General features: G+C 49.8%; 1 protein-coding gene and 1 long non-coding RNA gene across 3 annotated transcripts in view; one reads left to right on the top strand and one right to left on the bottom strand.

Moving 5' to 3' along the window:
* The first annotated feature begins 272 nt into the window (after nucleotides 1-272).
* Nucleotides 273-21,508, top strand: part of LIFR (LIF receptor subunit alpha) — an 80,909-nt gene continuing 59,673 nt past the window's right edge. The window contains exon 1 of one of the 2 annotated variants that reach the window (XM_045848325.1): nucleotides 273-803. The gene's annotated coding sequence lies outside the window, so the exon portion shown is untranslated. Of the gene's footprint in view, nucleotides 804-14,201; nucleotides 14,505-21,508 lie in introns of those variants that run through there. The other variant, XM_045848322.1, reaches the window with a different exon arrangement.
* Nucleotides 12,672-14,061, bottom strand: LOC123824888. Its single transcript, XR_006786780.1, has 2 exons — nucleotides 13,488-14,061; nucleotides 12,672-13,152 (listed from the first exon to the last, which is right to left on the bottom strand). It is a non-coding gene; the product is annotated as an uncharacterized LOC123824888 (long non-coding RNA).

Raw genomic sequence — 21,508 nt, 5'->3', positions numbered from 1 at the left:
TAGGGACGGGAAGGTGGCCCTCCAGACAGGTACTCTGCGTTAGGAAGGCCAGGGGAAGGCCAGGAGCATGTGAATGTGCTGTCAGGTGGGGGCTAAGCCTGGCTGGAATCTGGTGGTGGGAAGGAATGAGGGACTCAGGGTTAGGAGCCCCAGTCAAACCCCCGCTGCTCCTCCAGGCAAAGGGGTAGATCCTAATCTCGAGGGTGGAGTTTACACAGACAGCATAAAACAGGAGCGCAGAGGTTAAACCCCGGAGCGATCCGATTGCGACAGCAACTTGGCCACAGAACGGGGAGGGAACGGGAACTCCTTCACTGGCTGCCTCCCATCTGCGTGCCCGGCTCTGAGCTGGGCTACGGACTCCATTCATCTATTTAGTCCACAAGTTTTCGTGGAGCACCTACCATGTGCCTGGCACTGCCCGAGGCCCAGGGGGTAGAGCAGTGAAGAAAACAAAATCCTGGCCCCCTTGGATCGTAGCGGGTCAAAGCGGAGACGGACAGTAAACAAAACAAATAAACGGTGTCCTCCTGAGAGGGTAGTAAGTGCTCTGGGGAAAACCAAAGCCAGGCAGAGAGACGGTGAGTTTGGAGGAGTGAAATTTTAAATGAAGTCGGGGAAGGCCTCCACTGAGAAGGCGAGCTTTGGGCAGATCCTGGAAGGAGGCGAGGGAGTGAGCCAGGCACGTTCCTGGAGGAAGGACATTCCAGGCAGAGGAAGCAGCAGCTGCAGAAGCCAGGAGGTGCGAGTGTGCCTGGTGTGTTCCGAGAACAGCTGGGACCAGAGCGTCCGGACCCACACAGGTGAGGGGCAGAGGGGAGATGGGAGGAGAAGCAGGAAAATGGTGCTGGTGAGGACATCATCTAAGCCCTCAGGCCCGAGGGGCTCACCTGGGCTCAGCGCGTTTCTGGGGGGCCTTTGCCAATGTCTGGAGACGTTTTTGGTCATCACGGTTGGGGGCTTTGTGTTCCGATTTAGACTTTAAACAATTCAGAGTGGACTTCCTACATACATAGGAAGTTCCCGTCTGGGTGCATGGGTGACCAGCGCATTGGACAGGGGCATTAGGTTTCAAACTGGTGTCTACAGACTGAAGTCATCAGGAGCAAACAGATACGAAGCTGTTTTGTAGAACCTATTATTAAAGGGTGGTATGCATAAAGAACCATGTACAAGTCCACAGTACACACTGGTGAACTTTCACAAGCAAAACGCCAGTACTTAACTCGCACCCGCATCAAGAGACAGACCCCTGTCCGCACCCTGACTGCCCCACGCCACCTTCTCCAGCTGATGCTCTTCCAAGGGGAGCCACTGTCCGACTTGTAATAACGTAAAGCAGTTCTGCCACTTTTCGAACTTCTTATAGTGGAATCGTACAGCACGTACTGGATTTCCTTCCCCCGGCATGGTTAGGGAGGTTCATCCACACTGTTGTGTTAAGCTGCAGACCTCCGATTCTCACTGTCCTATCGTAGGCCATTGTGTGAACGCATGACAGCTGATCTACTCCACCCCGATGGGCATTTGCATAGTTTGTGGTTTGGGGTTACTACCAGCAGTGGGGCTGCTGTGAAAATTCCTGGACATGCTTTTTGGTGAAGACACGTACACATTCTGCTGGGTATACGCACATCTAGGAATGGAATTGCAAGGGTTGTGGGAGAGAAAAAATCTTGCTGAGATGAAATGTAGCATAACTGTGTTGACGGGAGAGACCTGGTTCTTCTTGCTGACGCATGTACAGAATTACATATCAGCAAATCTAGTAGTATGCAATCAGTTTATTAGTGGCTCAATTCCATGGAAGAGAACAGGACTGGGTAGAATAGGGGGTGAAAGGCAAATTTTCAGGGCAAAGCAGGGTGAGAAAAGCAAGAGAGGCTAGAGACCAGGGTGGCAAGCCCCTGGGCAGCCTGAGGCCGGGTGGCCAGAGGCCCTGTGGCCCGAGAGCCAAGAGCCCCCTGAGCTCCTGAGAGAGAGAGAGCATCCTGAGCCCCCGGGAGAGAGAGAGCGAGTCCTTTGTTCTCAGCACTTATATAGTTGGTGGGCTAGGAGGGAAAAAGTTACATATTGATTAACGGGTAAATGTGGCGCCAGCTTTCCTGGGGGAAATATGACTACCCAAATTTAGGAATGAATGGGGATCTATCCGCCCAAATTCTTATCTTGCTCCAGACTGCATTTGGTCATCCTGTTGTAAAACAAACATGTGACAGGAGGCAGTTAATTAAAATTGGGGCAATTTCCAAAGTTATTTATGGGCTCTTTCTGTAAGCATCAGGGACTCCCTTCTAAATTAGATAGTGACCAGAGGTAGGCAATTAACCAAACTCGATTTATGGGCTCTTTCTTGCTAATATAGTGTTTCCTGTGATATTGAAACACCTGGCAATATTATCAGACCAGGCTTAGGACTGCTGAGTTAGCATGTGAGACTTGTCTCCTTCCTCCTCCCTGCCTCGGTTTACTATGTATTCCACCTAATCGCTAAAGGGAATTTCCTGGCAACCAGGGTGATAAATGCTGGCCAGTGACAGCATTGCAGTCCCAGAGTTCTTCCTGTGCTGTCTCCTGCTTCAACTGGACCAGCAAACATGATACAGATAGAATAGGGAAGGTCTGGACAGGCTCAGGAATGAAAGAAGAAGTCCAGGGCTGGGGGCAGATGAGGCTGCGGTGGCGAGGGCGTGGACTGCAGTGTAGGCCAAGGGAACCGTGATGCGTGTAGACAGGTGTGCAGCTTGCGGAAACCAAGTGGCAGCCATGAGGGGGAGTAAAGGGCGTGGGGAGGGGTCAAAAAGTCCTGAGTTTGGACTGTGTGACTGGGGTGCACGGCTCTGGCTTTCTGTCGCAGCCAGCATAGCTTATTGAGAAGATTAACTCCGTTCATTCTGCAACCACGGATGGAAGGTACACCCACGAGCGGGGCACTGGGCACTGGGCACTCGGCGGTGAACCAAAAGGAAGGATCCTGGTCCTCACTGATTTTACCGGGAAAGAAGACAGCGAGCAATGATCACTTAACTACAACTGTGGGCTGAAAGGATCTAACCTAGGCTGGGGGCCCGAGCAGCTTCTCTGAGCCCGAGTAGACATGAGCCAGGCCAACAGTTGGGGGTGAAAAACTCCAGGCAGGTGAACCAGCACGAGGGAAGTCTCAGGAGGGAAAGGAGCGTGGCGCGTGTGAGGAAAAGAGACAGCAAACGAACGTGCAAACACAGCACAAGGAAGAGCGGCAGGGAGAGGAGATGGGAGGGGCAGCAGGGCCTGTCAGCAGTGGGCTTTGCCCTCGTTGATTCTGAAGCAATTTAAATGGAAAGCAAGCAGGGGGTGGGGATGGAGCAGGAGTGGTGATAGAACTGGGTGAGAGCAAAGATACGGATTGATTTGTGAACTGGCATTTCAGTATTCATGCAAGCGTTCATGTATATTTATGGGATGAGGGACTACCGAGTGATTCTGAAACTATGTGGGTATCACTAACTGTTCAATCAATGAAGACACAAATAGTAATGTATGGGGTGAACACAACTTTGCTCTGATGTTCACCTGGCACTTTGAGTAGATTTCTGTTCTAGGAAGAGCAGCTAATATTTGTTGTGTTTTTGTTAGACACAAGCTTCCACTCTAAGCAGTTTGTAAGAGGTGTAGTCTCTCACTTAATGCTCCTCACAACCCAGGGAGATAGGTCTGGTTTTAGTCTGTTCATGATGGGGAGGTGGACACCAAGAAGCACCCTGATCCACCTGCCCGAGATCATCCAGTCAGTAAGCAGAGAGCCAGGCGGGATTCACACCCGGGCAGCTTTCAATGACCCCTCTTCGCAGCCTCCAGGAAGGGGTCACAGACAAGCCAACGAAAACATCTGGTTGGGTCAGTTGCTCCACTTGTCATTGCAAATTAGTTAATTGGCATGGCGCACTGCACATTAATCTTGTGAGTTGTTTGCATGACTTGACTCTCTAGGGCTTTCATCCCCTCACAATGGACTCAGCAGGCTGAGCTTCCAAACCTGCAAACCCAGCTGTGGGTCCATGGCCGGAGACGGGGAGGGCGAGAGAGGCAGTGCTCAGAAAGGTCCACCAGGGCCCTGTAGAGCATGGACGTGTTGCAGGTGGCTCTCTCGGTGCAGGGATCTGATGGGTCAAGGGGTGACTGCGACAGCCTGGGTGAGAGATGTTGGCCGCTTAGACCAGAGTGAGAGCAGTTACAACGGAGATGGAATGAGAGCTTTCGAAGGAAAAGGCCTTGGTAGATGCCTGGCCCATTGTGGGCATGCTGTGCGGGGTGGCTATTGTTAACAAGGAGGGCAAGTTCATGTCGACCTGCCAGGCCAAGTTTACGGATCCCAAACTGCTGCCTACAGCACGGCACCGAGGAAGATTCCAGACCTCTTCCAGACCTGCGGGAGAGGGTGCAGGTTGGACAAGGGACGTCTGCCCTGACCTTGGGACAGCAGCTCGGCACACACATATGCATGCCAAGGGGTGCCTTAATCATGAGGTTCACCAAAGACAAGTTTCTCATACAGATGATTTTGAGTCATTTTTCTCAACAGAAAAATATTAAGATATCTGAAATGTGATATGATATTAAAGACTGGTAGGCTTAGACTACAAAAGGATTTCTTTAATTAGAAAAAAGCAATGCCTGACAGATGGTGGGTTATGGAAATGTACTGAACTGGCCTGGGTTTGGAAACATGCATGGACAACGCACTGCAAACACTGTGTTTCACGTGCAGCTTGGCTGGCCTGAGGTCAGACACTCTGGAGATCCATAGTGCAGACTGGACATTAAACATCCAGAACACTGAGCACGCTGAGGAGTCTTCCAAACTGACTTGACTGTGGAGACTTTCTTACACCTAATATCCATTAACAGTTCATAGAAACACGGTAACACCTGCATTCGTGTTGTGTTATAATAACGTGATGCTGTGCTACAGAGTTTGTGATCCCCTCTTTTCCTTGCTCCCCGTGCTCCCGCCACTCTGGCCTCCTTGAGGTTCTGAAACGTGTCAGCCACCTGCCTGTGGGTCTCCAGGTGTCCCCGAGGCTCCATCTCTCATTTCAGGCAGGCCTCTCTGCTAAGAAACTGCTCAGGGAGGCCCCTCCAACTACCCCGTTTAGAGCAGCGCCCCCTCTTATCCTCTCCCCCTTACACCTGTTGTTTTTCCCAAAGCACTCATTTCAAGTTGACATTGACATTGTGTTATTTGCTTATTTGTTCGTGTGTTTATTGTCTGCTTCTCTCTCTAGAACGAGAGCTCTGGAACGACAAGTTCAGAGACATAATTTGTGCAAACATTAACGGCCATTGGGGGCAGAGGAGGAGTGTATTTTCAGCAGAAAACAGGAATTTCATTTTGGAGATGATGAGTCTGAACAGCCAGTTCAGGTTTCCGGGTGAAGACAGAGTTCTCTGTGAAGTGTCGGGGAGCGTGAGCAGGAACCATAGTTCCCAAATTGCTCTGGGGAACGTGGGTCTCATGAGCGGTGCTTGGGGAACAAAAAGAATAGCACGTCCCCACTGACCTTATTTTGCCGTGAATAACATGCCCCTGTGTATAATGCACACCCACATTTTCGGCCCAAACTTTCAGGAAAAAAAACCTTCTGTTTTAATTTTTAATTCAATTTTGTATTGATGTATATTTAGAAACAAAACCAATTATCATATTCCAGGATACTATTTTGCATATGGGCATCGTTATTGCTTTCTAGAGTAACAGTTTTAATGCATAAGCATTAAAAACAAAAGCATTAAAAACATGTATATAGGTATGGAATTAGTACTACGCATGTATCATACGCATCCTTATTTTTCCCTCCAAAATTTGGGCAAGAAAAGTACGCATCATACACAGCAAAATACGGTATCAATGGAACAGAACCCAATTCAGACAGACTTAATAAAGGAAACATGAATAAACAAGTAAATAAATGAGCAAGAAGGAGAGAAGGGCCGGTGTGGAGGTGAGGGCGAGCGAGACAGGCCGAGGAAGGTGGACCGACAGATGAGGAAGGCCTGAGGGGGACAGAGGGGGAGGGGCTGTTGGTGCCCGCCAGCGCAGAGCCCAGAGGTCAGGCTGGACAGGGTCTGGGGGCTCTGTCAGGGACACTGGAGCTCGGTCTCTCTGCACCCCTCAGCTTTGCTCTTCTCTGAGGCAACTGCTTTCTTAGCCAGGCTCTGTCAAAATGGGTCACATGGCAAGGAGATCCCCAGGACCATTTCCAGTTCCTTCCTCTCGGCAAATGCAGCTTAAGACAGGACTCTTCCACGGCAGTTCCAAACATATGCAAGGGACTGAGCCCAACAAGCCGGCGGGCCTGGCCTGAGGTAGGCACCCGGAGAAAGGAGCCATCTGATGCGCCGTGGCCGGGACATATCTGACGTGCTGAGCTGAGCCCCCGGGAGCTGACTGTGTGTCTTTGCCCAGCTCTGTGGGCTGTGGCTTCACCTTGGGAACTTGACATTGGCCGTGGTGGCAGTATTGACACCATGGAAATAGGCAAATCATGTACATGGAGGCTCTTTTTCTTAGAAGAATTGGTTGTTAAGCACTAACCACCACATCCCGAGTCCTATAACCACTTCTAAAGTCAGGGAATGGGGACCAACCCACCAGACCTCCAGCACTCAGAAAGGGGGAGGGGTGGGTCCCCAAGGGGGCCATCAGGATATTGTTACTGAAGGGATGAACTCTGGGCGGTGTCCTCTGCCCTCAATAGGTTATATTATCACATCATATCACATGACATCACATGACATCACATCACATCACGCTGTAGTTAGAGACTCACAACAAGCTAACGGCTCTAAAATAGCCTGTCACCTTTATAAAAGCTGTTTGGGTTTATTTGTCTCATTATCACCCAATTTCTCTGATTCTTTCATCAAACTGGTTAACTTCCCAATGTCTTTGGAAACTAGGGGACCAGAGTACAGACACACAAGATAAGGGGACTAAGAAGGAAAGTATTCCCTGGCTGGCATAGCTCAGTGGATTGAGTGCGGGCTGCAAACCAAAGGGTCGCAGGTTCGATTCCCAGTCAGGGCACATGCCTGGGTTGCAGGCCACGGCCCCTAGCAACCGCACATTGATGTTTCTCTCTCTCTCTCTTTCTCCCTCCCTTCCCTCTCTAAAAATAAATAAATAAAATATTTTTAAAAAAGAAGGAAAGTAAATAAATAAAATATTTTTTTAAAAAGAAGGAAAGTATTATTATTTTCTTAAGATTTTATTTATTTATTTTTAGAGAGGGAAGGGAGGGAGAAAGAGAGAGAGAGAGAAACATCAATGTGCGGTTGCTAGGGGCCGTGGCCTGCAACCCAGGCATGTGCCCTGACTGGGAATCGAACCTGCGACCCTTTGGTTTGCAGCCCGCACTCAATCCACTGAGCTACACCAGCCAGGAGAAAGTATAATTAATATGTAGATCTGTTGCTGTGTTGGTGGCAGGGAAAAAAAAATGATTCTTTTGTGTTCCCCTCTCCTCTGAATAACAATTTAAAAATATCTAAAATGAAGAAAGTGTTGATTTTGAACCAACTGATACGCCTGCATATTTTTATTTTGACTTTTAGCCACTAGAGAAGTCTTAAAAATCAAGGAAACAATACATGTCCTGTATCCTTTAGGCTTAATATTATGTGTTAATTTCTAACACTTTCATGAGCTGTGATTAACTTCAGGCCTTTCACAAAACAGATGTTAAGATTTTAAACCTTTAGGTCTGCAGTTTTCATCTCGTTCCACGGCATGAGTGGGGGCAGGGGGAGAAGGGAAAGAAAAGAAGAAAAACAGAGCAAAGAACAATAAAAAACTAATTAATTTTAAAGCAGGTTTTTGGTTTTTGTTTTTGGCAACTCAGGCCCATACAGTATATTCTTGCCCATGTTTGAAAAGGGTCTGAAAATGTGAACTTCATGAAGATAAAGTCTCTGTGTTGCTCACTGGTATAGAGTAAGTGCTCAGTGATGAGTTGCTTACTGTGAATTTAAAAACCTGATAATGATGACACAGGTACATTTCTTTCTCCTTCTGCCTCCTCATAAACCCGCCTGGGAACTGACCTTTTGCACCACAGCCCAGACCGCAAAGCTGCGTGGCCACTTGAAAGGTTCCGTGCTTGTTCCCGCCCTCCCCCACTCCCCTCGGCCCTGCGCTGCAGAATTAGCTAGGGTGGCGTGTCTGCCACGTGCAGGGATGGAACCCTCACCAGTCTTCACGGATATCTGTTATACGAAAAACTGTACAGCGTGCAAAGGTATTCTTTGTTCTCTAACGGGAAAGTTTTATTTTCTGAAGACAGACAAATGTATTGAACATCCGGGGCTCAAACGCTGGGTGTAATTACGTGTGGCCACTAAACACCTGGTAAGGCACGCACAAAAAGAGCACTCTTTGTGAATGCAGGGTGAGTGTCGGGGGGCGCTCCTGACTGTTGGGGGTTTTGAACACGAAGACACTTCCATGCTGAAGGAAGCGCTCACCCCACAGAGGTAAGTGATGGTGTTGCAACATGATTATGGGATTCAATGGAGAGGAGAGGAGCTTGGGGACAGTGGGCGGGAGCCAGCCCCTGCAGGGGCACTGTGCTATACACCATGGCAGAACTCAAAGGACCCCTGCACAGAATGGCACGTCATCTCCCTCAGTGACTGGGAAAATCTGAAGCAGGGATGTGCGAGAGAAAGAGTTCAATTCAAGAGGCAAAGCTGAGAGCAGGTGGGACCAAGGAGGAGCAAGCTGCCGGGGTGGGAAGGGCTTTGCACAGCTCTTGGTCAAAACCCGTCTTTGTCACAGAGCCCCCACCCCCACCCCTACAGGGGCAGCAAGTTGTAGGTGAGATCCTAGCGAAGCTCCTGAAATGAGAAGTGGCAGAAGATTTTGTGGCTGTCACTAACCGTGGGACGCAGAGCCCAGCATCGGAGTGTGGGTTTGGGACCAGAGGGCGGTGGTTTGAATCGCACTGGCGTCGATATCCGTGTGACCTCCTTTGCAAAGGGGGACAACAGCCCGCCCTGCGACTCACAGCTGCTGAGAGAGCAGAAGGCGTGGGTGCAGGGTGCAGGGTGCTGGGCGAGCTGTGAGTCCTCAATAACCAGTCAGTGCTGTCACCGCCAACGGGGCATTCCAAACCCTGCCTCTCGCTGGTGTCTTTCCAAGTCATTATCAGGACTTTGGAATTAGGCCTCTGTGTTTGATCTTTGTTATTTTACTTCTTTGAGCTTTGGTCTGTTCATCTCTAAAGGTAAGCTAATACCTATAACACAAAAAAAATGTGCCCAGCACTGAAACTCTGTATGTTAATAACCAGTGAGCATTGATCTCCCAACCAGAGGGTCACATTTGTACAGCTATCTTTCCTGGAGTCAAGAAAAAAAAAACATCGGGTGCATTCAGATTCCTGAGGCCTGCCCAGGTGGGCGCAGTGAGAGTCTGGGGCACTCTGGTCTGCCCGGGGCGATGCCTTGAGTTAGGCAGTGTACGCTTTCTGTCAGCAGTGGGAGCGTAGGACTCTGCAGCAAAGCAAAATAGCCCCACACCTGAGGTTCCTCAGGCTTGTCTCAGGAGGCGCTCAGAGCTGCAGACTTTCTCCATGCCAGTGGTGCCCTCAGTTACCTTCAGTTCCCGCAGGGAAGACAGAAGTCCCTGCTGACCGGGGCCGCCATGGTGACGGCCGCTTGTCCTCCGACAGCAGACTCAGGCAGTGGGCCAGATCAGGCACCTGACGGAGACCCTAGGGACAAGGCTGGTTTTGAAATGATTTCCCCGACGTTACCTTCAGCTACCCAGTGTCCGAGACCTTGGACGGAGCCTGTGGGCAAGGGTGTAACCACTGAACCATTCTTCACGGTCAGAGACTGGAAACAGAGTCACTCTCTCCTGGTGTTAGGTTGTTGGGTGTTGTTCAGACCCCTGAAGCCTGTGGGGTGAGTGCATTCATTAGAATAATATAGCCGAGGATTTAAGGGATTTGGGTCCGGTTTTGAGCCCTTCCGGTTTTGACCTCTGGCTTGACCTGAGCTCAATTCCTTAATCTTCTGGTTTCTTCCTCACCTCCTCAAGCCGCCTCTGGCCCCACGCTGAGTGCCATAGCCGGACGGATAAATTAAATAATGGCCTTTATAGCGTCACTGAGAACGGAGTAAATTGCTCTTCTGTGGGATCCATTAGCTCGACCGAGAATATTAGCCCAGCATTCTGGGTCTGTGATGGACTATAAGGAGTAGGGCGGCATCAATTCTCATGCCTCGCTTTGGCCCTCAGTGACTCGACAACAGATAAAGTGTACAGGGAAGAGAGGGCGGAGCAAGGACGGGAGAGAGGGCTTGGGGAGTGCCAAGAAGAGATGAAGGGGCGGAGGACCCCAGGAGAGAGGGAGGCCCCAGTGGAGACACGCAGGAAAGAGGAGATGGGGGTGGCAGGGAGAAACACGGGACGGCCATTGAGTGACAGGGAGAGCAGGGTTGGAAACGAAGATTCTAACCAGACGGCCGGTCACTGGGGTCCGGCGGGAGGTATGGAGAAGGGGGCAGAGCGGAGGGGCAGGCAGGTTTGTCCCAGAAAGAGAGGGTTTGCTGCTGCCTCTGGTCCTTCTGGGAGCTCTCTCCACATTCCCGGGGCTCCCCCTCCTCAGCCCTCGGCTGCTGGCTCTGGGAGTTAGCTTTGACACTGTGTGAAGCATTTCACCTCTCAACAGTGTAAGACCCTGGGCGAGACCCTTCAGGTGGGAGGTCTTCAAGGCCCAGGGAGTTCATGGGGGGTCTGCTGGGGAAGGGCCATTCCTGGGGGCTCCTAATCAAACAGTCAGCACCAGCACGTAGGACAGGAGATGACGGGCCAATGAGAAAAGGAGTAAAAGAGAACAAGACAATTTTGTGGGCGTCTTAGTGATGCCTGCCTACTCCTCAGTCCTCTCAGCTGCACCCACTAAGGGTGACAGGAGTGAGTAATCATCTCACACCCTCACCTGGCCCCCAAGCAGCCTCATCCGTCTGCTGTGATTGGTTTAGGAGTGGTCATGGGAAACTGTAATAACAATGGCTGCGGCGAACACTTACCGCTTACTCTGTGGCAGGCTCATCCGCCCTGCAGTCTTCCAAAAGCGATTTGGGGTGGTTTACAATCAAAGACACATTATAAGAGGAAGGGAGGAACTATACATACATACCTTGGCTGAGAAAAACTATAGCAAATTTAACACTTTTTGCAGTAACTGGTTTGAGAGAGATTAACTCTTCTTTTTCTCCACCATCCTCTGAAATAGCTACTTTTAGTGACCCCCTCTTTATGGAGGAGGAAACTGGGAAAACTAGGATTTGACATGAGGTCCTTGGCTTGCCTTCAAAGGTCAGTAAGAAAGAAAGGAAGAAAAGAAGGAAGGAAGGAAGGAAGGAAGGAAGGAAGGAAGGAAGGAAGGAAAAAAGAAAGAAAGAAAGAAAGAAAGAGAAAGAAAGAAAGAAAGAAAGAAAGAAAGAAAGAGAGAAAGAAAACTTTGCAGGAGACTGGCTACTTATTTTCAACAATAGCAACTCTAAGCTGTTCACCAGAAAAGAAAAAAATAATATGTATATATATATATATATTCTGCCTGCCACCAAAAGATGGCCAAAGCGATGCTGTGCAGTGTCTCTCTCAGCGTGGAGCTCGGAACACCCCTCGGGTACAGGCCCTTATGACCCAGTCCTCTCAGAGCTCGCTCAGAGTCACAAAGACTTGCTCCTGCAGCAACTTTGTGGTTCCTTGCACTTGGTAATGAGACTTCTGAAAATCCTCCTGTTCCCTCTTTCAGATGGCAGTGAGGACAGTTGGAACCACGTGTAGTGCTCAAATACTCTCGTTGGTCTCAGTGAGAATTTCTTCTTCTTCTTCTTTTTTCCAATGTTTGTATTTCATGACAAACCACCTAAGGCTCTTTGGAAGGAAGCACAGTATAAACAAACAAAAGACAAACAAAGTACAATTCTGTTGGGACCATGCTAGGGACCTAATACTTTAACCAACATAGTTTACATAACACCCCGAAAACTCTTTATCCCGAGAAGAGTATTCTAAACAGAATCCCAGGCAGACACTATTGTTCATGGTGTTTATCGAGTTTTGTACGCCTCTCAAATAGCATTCCACACCACTTTGGGCAAAGAGCATCACATCTAGAGAAAATTAGCTGATTGCTCTCATATGTCTTCTTGTTACAGGGATCTAATTAACATTTTGAATCTGGTCCAAAGCTGTGCTCTAAAATAACCCAATTTAAGTCTACATTTATCAGTCAGGCTTAAAGTGAAGAATAGTTCCCCTCCTCCCAGCCGCTCACTGGTGAGTGACTATGCTTAATTTGTAGATTTTTACTTGGTTCCAAAATTTCTTCCAGGAACAAAGCCATATTGCGTCCCACTGACTGACAGGCACTCCGCCCCATGTTCTACCACCCACCCCGGCAAGCCTGTTAAGAGCCAAGACGTAATTGAATAACAAAACCCCATCATGTCTTCTTTGCTATTTTTGTGTGATCAAGCCTTTCAAAGAACAAAGCCTTTCACTTCTAGAACTTTCCTTGCAGGTATGATTTCCTCTGCCTCACCCTACTTGATTTTAGTAATTTGGCAGTTTGACTAGAATGACTCTATTTTACTTTTTCATTCTATTCCTCAGAAGCATTTTTTAAATTTTATTAAATGTATTGGGGTGGCATTGGTTAATAAAATTATATAGGTTCCAGTGTGGAATTCTGTGACACATCCTCTGTATATTTCATGGTGCGTTCACCATCCAAAGTCAAATTTCCTGTCACCATATATTTGACCCCCTTTACTCATTACTGCCTCCCCTCCACCCTCCTTTCCCTCCAGCAACAAACAAGATGAACAAATAAAAACTCATAGATACAGGTAACAAAAGCATTTTGGTTGGGTGTTCAAAATGTGCAACTGGATGGAGCCGGTCATCAGGGCCCTGGCAGGGACCATGTGTTACTGTGAAACATTTTCGTCCAGGGAGCGGACTTTGTAATCAACATGCTGGCAGGTGTACTTGTTGTCCATTTTAGTCACATTATCAACAGGGACAAGTTATTTCAGAAAAGAAGCTTCATTTTGCCAATTTAGAAATGGCTTTGGCATTTCATCCAAAGGTCTCTGAAAAAAAAACAGACGTTGGCCTTGGTGCTGGTGCATCAAATAAATTGCAAATGAAACAAACAGGCCTGCCTCTTACTGAAGGTGTGGTTGCAGAGCCCCGTGACTCTGCGTGCCAGGGACTTTATCCGGCACATTTCTGAACTTTGCAAAATTAATTGTGCTGAAAAGAATATCATCAAACGCGTCCGGCATACAGAGTAAACATATTCAAACCATGATTCTGCGCCATCAAACGCTCTCCAGCTAATTTCATTTGGTGCATTACTCTGGAAGAAAATCGAGGCCAAGTGAAACTGCGGAAATGGGAACAATGCAGGGAGGAAAAATCTCACCCCATTAAAGGAACCGTTTCTTCTCCGCACAAATAAGCCCACCACGCCTTGGAGGCAAGACTAGAAGGCTCCAGGATATTCTTAGAACGCCCCGCGTGCCCTGTTGTGCTGAGGGATCCTTGCACCAGGGTGGAGGAAGGTGGCCTGAGAGGCAGCGCCCCGGCCCTTGGAGCATTTTAGGTATCTGTAATAAGACCCTCTCCCCGCCCCGCTCCGAGGCGCAGAAGCTCATTTTCGTGTGTATTTAGAGAGGAAGCTAAATCAAGGCGCCACGTTTTCCTCTGTGCTATGCACTGTTTGCAAAGCGCATTAACAGCGTGTGGGCTGGCGCTCTCCTTCCCGCGGGGCCTCCTCGCGCTAGGCCGGCCTTGCGTGAGGATTTGCACCGGCTCGCCGCTCCGCTCTCTCCGGCTCTCCCAGGACCTTTCCGGAGATTGGCCTCCGGATTCGCCTCGCCTCGGAAGCACCCATCTTGGCGCTCGGGCCCGGTGCGCGGCCGCTCTCCTCCGGCACTCAGAGGAGGCCTAGCGGGCGGGCGCCGGACGAGCGCCTGGCCTGGCGGTGGGGAACGGGGTCGGCGGCGGGGACGCGCGGGCAGCTTCCGGCGGGGGCGCGCGGGGCGCGGGCGGCGCGGCGGGGCGGGGCGGGGGGCGGGGCCGGGGCCGCAGCGCCCCCAGCCGAGTGGCGTGCAGGCACCGCCCCCGCGCGCCGCAGTCCGGGCAGGAGCGTCTTCTCCGTGGCCGTGGCCGTGGCTGTGGCCGTGACCGTTGCCTCCGCGCGGCTCTGGCGGCGGCGGCGGCTCCCGGGGCTTGCGGAGGGCAGCGGGCGGCCCCTAGCCCGTGGCCGCCTCCAGCAGTCAGCGCTGGGACCGGGGGGCGAGGAGACGGCGGCGGGTAGTGCCTGGCCCTCCTCGCCTCCAGCCCCGGGCGACTGCGGACTCCGGGTAGTCCCCGGGCTGCGGCCAAGGCAGCGGAGCGGCCGGCGGGGAATGGCGAGATAGCGGCGCGAGAGCAGCCCGTGAGTGCCCGGGGCGGGTGGGCGCGGCGTGGGCAGTGGGAGCTGCGGAGCCCGGTCCCGTGGGCGCGTCGCCGCGAGCGCCTGGCGGCCCGGGCAGCGTTGGGGGCAGCGCTCCGGCCGGCTCTGGTCTCGAGTCTCCGAGAGCATCCGAATTGAGTGACCTGGGTGGGGGGAGGGGGAGCGCTCGGAGTCGCGCCGCTCCGTGCGCGCCCTTGGGCCACTCTCAGGTCCCGGAGGGCGCCGACTCCGCTGCTGCGAACTTCTGCCCCCTACGTAGGGCATGAAGTTCTGAGGACAGAGGCTCCGGGGGGTGGGGGTGGGAAGGAGACTTAATTTTTATTTTTGTCTGTATTTTGATATGCTCATATCCCAAGGCGCTATATTGATTAAGTCCAAAGTTAAAGTGGTAGCAATTACAGTTAGGCTCCATGACAAATGCCACTTCTGACGTGTTGTCTCACATCACAGGCTGGAACCGTGAGTTCTGACCGGCAGAAAACTGCCTATCAGGGTTGTGGCTTTACATCTAGGCTTGAATAACGCGGTTCTCTCCGTCCCTCATCTTTTGCTAGCAAAAATATATGAAGTTTTTTACTCACAGTTGGGTATCTTTGTGTTTCTTTTTATATGCATGTGTTTAATACAGTCAACTGTTGACACACCGCGAGGGGCATTTGTGTGGAAATTATGTTTTTGCATTTCTTTTTTATGTGTATTTTTAAGATTACATTCAACAGAAAAGTTTGCTTAAAGCTTTCCTTCCTATTTGTTCATTTTCATTTTCAGATTTACTTTTAAACAATTGCTTGAAGTGAAATTAATGCGACTGAATAGTATCAGTCAGTCAGGGATAGGGAAATGATCCCTAACCTACATTTAAAGCAACCTCCCCTCCCCCACAAATGACAACGCTTTAAAAGCTTTAAAAGCGTTTGTTCGGTGCAAATGATGCTTGCCCCTCCCCTTAACTGATTATTTTGCTGCAGATCTGAAATCATATTTCACTGATATCAGAGGGTGGCTTGTCTGAGCCTGGCAGAGAAAAGGAAACCCAAGCATAGAGTGTTTTTATTGTAAAAACAGGAGAGTGTCCCCTCACTTGTTTCTTACTTGGACTTTCTACTTTGTGGCCAGGTGGAACCTGTGTAGCTTTGTAGGCTTCGTTAGGTAGGTACATGCTCAACTGAAATGTGAGGTAAGTTTGTTTAGGTGAACTGTGCAGCTATTTCTCTCCCAAGAATCGAACGGAGGCTTATTTGCTTTGTAATAGGTTAGGTCACAACAAGCACGCCTCCCTTCTGGGAATTAAGGAACAGGAATGGTGCAGTCGAAGAGAACAAACTTCTGTGGTTCTTGAATGCTTTTGCTTTTTGATGGCCATCCCTGAATAATAAGTTGGCAATAATAGGGAATATCCCAACATTTTAAATTATCCTATTAATCTGTGGGACGGGCAGTCCGTGCACACTGTGGAAGGTTCTGTAGGTAAAGACAGGTGTAGAATGGAAAGTATATATACCTCTCTCTTCCCAATGCCCCGCTGCACCCTGTTCTCCCCGGTAACCAGGGTTACTAGCTCCTTGCTTGTGTCTTTCCAGATGGGGCATATGTTAGTATAAACATTTAGTATGTTTCTTTTTATTTGTCTTTCCACAAATAAGGGCACATTGTATACTCTGTTCTGCACCAGCTCCCGCCCTCTCCTTAGAGTACGAAATCTTGGCAGTCTCTCTTATCAGTACCTAAGAGAGCTGTCTCATTCCCCAGCAGCTGCTGAGCACTCCATTAAGGAGAAACCCTAATTGATTTAACCTCTTCTTTATTGAGATAGGTGTAGGCTGTTTGTAATATTTTGCTATAAAATTGTAAAACATTTGTTTCTGAGGTTTTTAAGTGGATTTCAATTATTGCCAGAGGCCCGCAGAAGTAATTTACTTCTTTGCGGCACATTCCAGGAAATAAATGCCTCTTCACTCTAATGAGCACCTTTTGTTTTTAGGGAATTTCCAAGGGGTCCATAAGGGTCCCTGGTGTCTTTGTGATGAAGTGGTGAGGGCCAGGAACTAAAGTCACACACCTTGATTAACACCTTAGGACTTCATTTTAACACAAGGAATCAAAGGAGAGACATAGATTTTTAAGAATAATGGTCAAGAAAAATTCTTAAGAGTTTAAATATATTTGAGCATGGAGAAAAGACGTATACCTTTGATGAAGCTGAAGCTGACAGCAGTTTGTTTTATGAAACTTGTTTGCCCCCAGGCACTGAAATCCCTCTCTTGTGCACATTTTCACCAATATCTCAAATTTTGATGTTGCTCTAATATGGTTACAGATTGCACAGTTTGGGAGGGGGTTATTGATAAGTCTTAAAGGGGAATATGCTTTTAGAAAATATTTGGCTCTTTCATCGTAAGTTAAAAATTGACTTCTCAGAGTGCTTTCAGAAGAATAAATTGTAGAAGTCGTGCTAATGCTAGAAATTGAGCCTAATGCATCATGAAATCTGAGTATCAGCCGCTGTTGAGCCTCACATTTCCATCACGTTTATTTTTGAGAATGTTTCTTAGACGAGTGCAAGCAGTAATGACCTTTTTGTTTTAACTGATCAAACACATGTTTTCGCACTTAAGGTATTTGCTTTTTCCTTTATTATTTGGTACCTGTCATCCTGGTACAAAACTGCTAATATCACTTATATTTGCTTTTCCTAAATGAGTGCTTATTGAGCATTTGTTACACCATTTCAGGCAACTTTATGGGGACTGAGAATGTAGCAGGGCTCGGTGGACTGGCCCCACGGTAATGAGTTCACATCTCAGCGGGGAGACAGAAAGCAGAGGAGCCATAAAGGAGATAGTATCAGATAGTGCTAAGTACTGGAGAAGTAATAAAACAGGGGGCGGTGCTGCTGGTGTGGGCTGAGCGCCTCTAGAAACCTCTCTGAGACGGCAAGATTTGAGCGGAGAGTTGAAGGACGGGAAAGAAGCCTGTAGTTTTGGAGATCCGGAGGGAGAGCGGCTCGGGCTGAGGGAACAGCAAGTGCAAAGGCCCAGGGGTGGGGCTGAGCCTCAGGTGCCCGGAACAGAGGCTGCCGTGGGGCTGGAGTTGATGGTGAAGGGGACGTGCGGAGGGCAGGACGGAGCGGGCAGCAGGCGCTGGGACCATGCCCTGCACGTTTGCATACGTCAAAGGATGTTTACAGAAGTGGAACGGAGACCTTGGGTGGCGGCGTTTCTCCACCTGCTGTGAGCTCCAGAAGGGACGGGTCCCCAGCACCAGGAGCAGCCTCGGTCCCAACGGGCCGGGAGTATTTGCCGAATCAATAAATCATCAAAGAGTTAAAACAATAATCTTGCTCGCTTTGGGCCAGAATGCTTAGATTTGGAAGTTTTTTTTATCTGAGCTTTCCACCTGGGCTCCAGCCCTTGACATCACCAGATCCGTCACCCTGTTGCCACAGCCTCTCAAATGATTGCTGAAGCCACTTGCGTGGGATTGCTGTGCTCTGAAATTCAAGTGTGAAGCCTTAAAAAACCACAGCTAATTTTCCAGGACGTTCTAGTGATCTCTAAGTCAGAACTCTACCTTGATTTCAGCGGATGAGCCATTGGCTGAAGTGTAAAATCTTCAGAGATCCCCCCCCCACCCCCACCCATTTTGTACTGAATGTCTCATTCCTCTGGGCCGACGACGGGCCGGTGAGCACATGTGTGTGTTCCCTGCGCAGGTGCTGTTCTCCTCACGGAAGGAATGCGTGCATGTTCTATTTCAGGGAATACCAGGAACTGCGGTGTTTCCTCTTCCCACTTCTAAGCTGTCATTCTAAATATATGTTCCTTTATGTTCGTTGGAAGCTCGGGAAGTGGATTCTGTGCCAAGCAATTGTTGTAGACGTCTAATAGGAGTCTGCCCTCTTTGCCTCGACTGTGACTTTTGGGCTCCTGTTCAACATCGGGAGTTTGGGGGATCTTGCAGAAGGAGGGTTTTGGATGTTTTGATTTCCTCTTTTACTTGGTTGGTCCCAGGGACTCAGTAAGTTGTTTTCACGGGAGAGGGTTTTATCCCTCATCCCTCTCTCACAAGCTGCGTGCACACACTGTCGAGGGTGGGTTCTCTGACTCGAGCCCTTCAGTCACCTGCGTCACTGTCACTGAAGGGAAGGCCCCTCAGGCAGAGAGCAGGTGCTGGGAGCATCTGCGGTGCCGGGAGCTGGCGGAGGTAAATGCAGGGACCTGGGCGTTTGGGGCCCGGCACTCTCACGACTTCCTGTGCATTTCCGTTGTGCCCTGCAGAGGTGGGGTCTTGCTGCACCTTTGTCTCACTGTCTGGAATCACCACACGCCTTCTCACCAGCCACTGCCGCTGTTGCTCGTGGGAGCAGAGGTTGTGCTTTATGGTTTTACGTTGCAAGTCGAGGGGGAAGCTTCTGGTGGGCAAATTTTTCACGTGCTGTTGCTCGGATGTGATACACTCTTGGCTCTGACCTGTCCGTAGAGCACGTATGGAGGAGGACTTGGAATTGTTCTCTGTGCCTGTAGGTGAGAAGGCATGTGTTACCTGCATTATTAAGTGGCAGTATCCTGAAAGACCACAAGGAGGCGATATTAGTTCCTGAAAGTCTTCCTGTGGCTCTTCCCTAGAGGGGGCAGTGGGTACGGAGCCCCCTTGCTCTGCCTTCCTCGGACTGCTGAGAGCAGCAGACTCCTCCCAGGAGACCCTGGGTCCCGAGTGCCGTTGAAGTGGTGGTGTCAGGAGAATCTGGTGGAAAGTGACACATGGTGGCAGAAGCAGTGCTTCCCAGTTCTAATATTAGAAATGCTAATGGAGCCGTGAGTTGTAAACATTCCATGGACAGAATCGTGTGTCTGTTGTGTTCGGGGTGGGGGGAGCTGCAGAGAAGTAAACATGCACTACCAGGACTTCAGTGCTGCAGCCCCCAAGGGTGCCGGTGTGCCACCTTCAAGCTGGGGTGCCCGTCACCCCCCAGCCCCCCCCCCCGCCCCCGGCCTGGAGACTCATTGCCCTGCAGGCGAGGGCCTGTTTCACGTTCTGTGCTGTAGCATTTATAGCGCGGCACAAGAGCGGAGGAGGCGAGGGCGGCGTGGAAGTCTCTCCCAAGAAACAGTAATGAAATCGGGAGCATAAATCTTCGTCTGATTAGAACGTTACCCCGTGTCTAGTCCTCCAGGACACTTGGACTGTCAGCATTCTACTGTAGCTCTAGAAATTAACCCTTTTTTTTTTTTCAAAGCCTGGTTCTGATTTCGTGGAAGCACAATACAGAGCTTGAAATGCAAAGAAAGCTCTTATGAGTAATAGGAACTTAAACACTCCGTCAAAACCAGAGGACGTGTAGAATTTGAAAAGCAGAAGAGATCCCAGGTCATCCCGTCCACTTCTGGTAAAGTCGACTGATAAGGCAGCCGAGGGCCAGGGGCGTTTGCATTCCGGCAGTTGTCCGGTAAACGGAGAGGCGAAAGGATTTCGAGAACTTGGGATTGCATACTGGCTATAAGGTAGTGTTTATAAACTTTGAAGGCATATACAATTCCATGAGTCTCTTGTTAGAAAATGAGCCTGTTGCTACCAAAGCCCAAACTGTGAAGCCTAATATCAGCCAGAAGGGCATATTAAGAGTCTGTGTTTTATTTACAGGCCTGGGAATCTTTCAGAGCCTGGTGTCCCTGGGCTTTCCGACAGTCCTTCCTTTAATTGTCTGGCGAGATGGGATGCCTTTCTAGTTCTACATTTTGTATTTGAAAATATACTTCAAAATCTAGCACTTTCCAAATTGTTTGTTGTTTTACTAATAGTTCCACTGTTTTTTAAAACTTGGGGCCATAGAGGGATTTGACTATTTACATACAAGTCTAGCCAACTAGACAGTTTTGAAAATTGTCACTTCCAAATGCCGCCGGTGGGTGTCTTCAATTGTTACAACTTTCCAGGAGGGCAATTTTGTATTACTCATCGAAAGCCTCAAAAATGTGCCATGTCCCTTAGTCAGGCATTTCCACCACTAGGAATTTAAGGGGAAAAAAAAATAAAGCATGTGTACCGAGACCGGCCTAGAGGAGTGGTCCTCACCTACACGGGGCGCACAGGCACGGCATTCCTGTAATCCCCCCCCTCCCCCACACCAGACCCCCGTGTGTCCCCCGGCACACTGACCCTTAACCTGGCGGAAGTCTGCTTAGTGGCGTGAGTGTCTCAAAGTTGGGAGGGGTGTGTTATCTGATGTTTGGGGAAAACTCACCCCCAGAACTGGTGACCTCTGCAGAAAGTACATGCAAAAAAAAGAGCACCTCTAATGTACAGAAATTATTTCTGTGGCCTTGTTGTTTATGACATTAGGACCATTATAAACTAGAGACCACGCAAGTGCTCAACAGCAGGGAGTCGACCACACCAGTGGCGATGCACACATGTGTCATGGAGAGCCCTTTCTGCATCGGGCGTGAGGCAGGCGCGTCTGCTGAGGTGGGCAGACACTCGGAGCTCGTAAACCGCGAAAGCAGAGCACAGAGCAGTGTGTGCAAGTTGATCTAAGGTCTTTGGTTTTGGAGGGTGAGCGTGAGAGAGAGGGAGCTGGTGTGTGTGGGGGGGGGGGGTGGGGCGGGGAGAATAAGCCGGGAAGATTACATACCGAATGTTAGATGAGATTCTCTTTGTGTGTGGAAATTATAGAGGACTATTAATTCTTTTTATTTTCCTGCTTTCCAACCTAGAAAGCATGTTGTATTCTAAAGGGACTGAGATCAGGTCCCGTTTCCCATTCGCAGGTTGTGTGACCGGGGCGCATCCTGTGTCTGTTTCCTTATCTGGAACACGGGAGCAGTGGCGTCCAGCTCGCGGGGCCCACACGTGGGGGCAGACTCAGGCCTGGGGGGCAGACACAGGCCTGGGGGCAGACTCAGGCCTGGGGGCAGACTCAGGCCTGGGGGCAGACTCAGGCCTGGTGCGATGCTCGAGGCCTCCCGTCTGCAGGGAGGGCAGAGGTA

This window comes from Phyllostomus hastatus, unplaced genomic scaffold (assembly GCF_019186645.2).
Source record: "Phyllostomus hastatus isolate PE091 unplaced genomic scaffold, TTU_PhHast_1.1 phas_contig_58, whole genome shotgun sequence".
NCBI lineage: Eukaryota > Metazoa > Chordata > Mammalia > Chiroptera > Phyllostomidae > Phyllostomus > Phyllostomus hastatus.
Note: the sequence above shows the minus strand (reverse complement) of the source record. Positions and strands in the feature narration are given on the sequence as shown.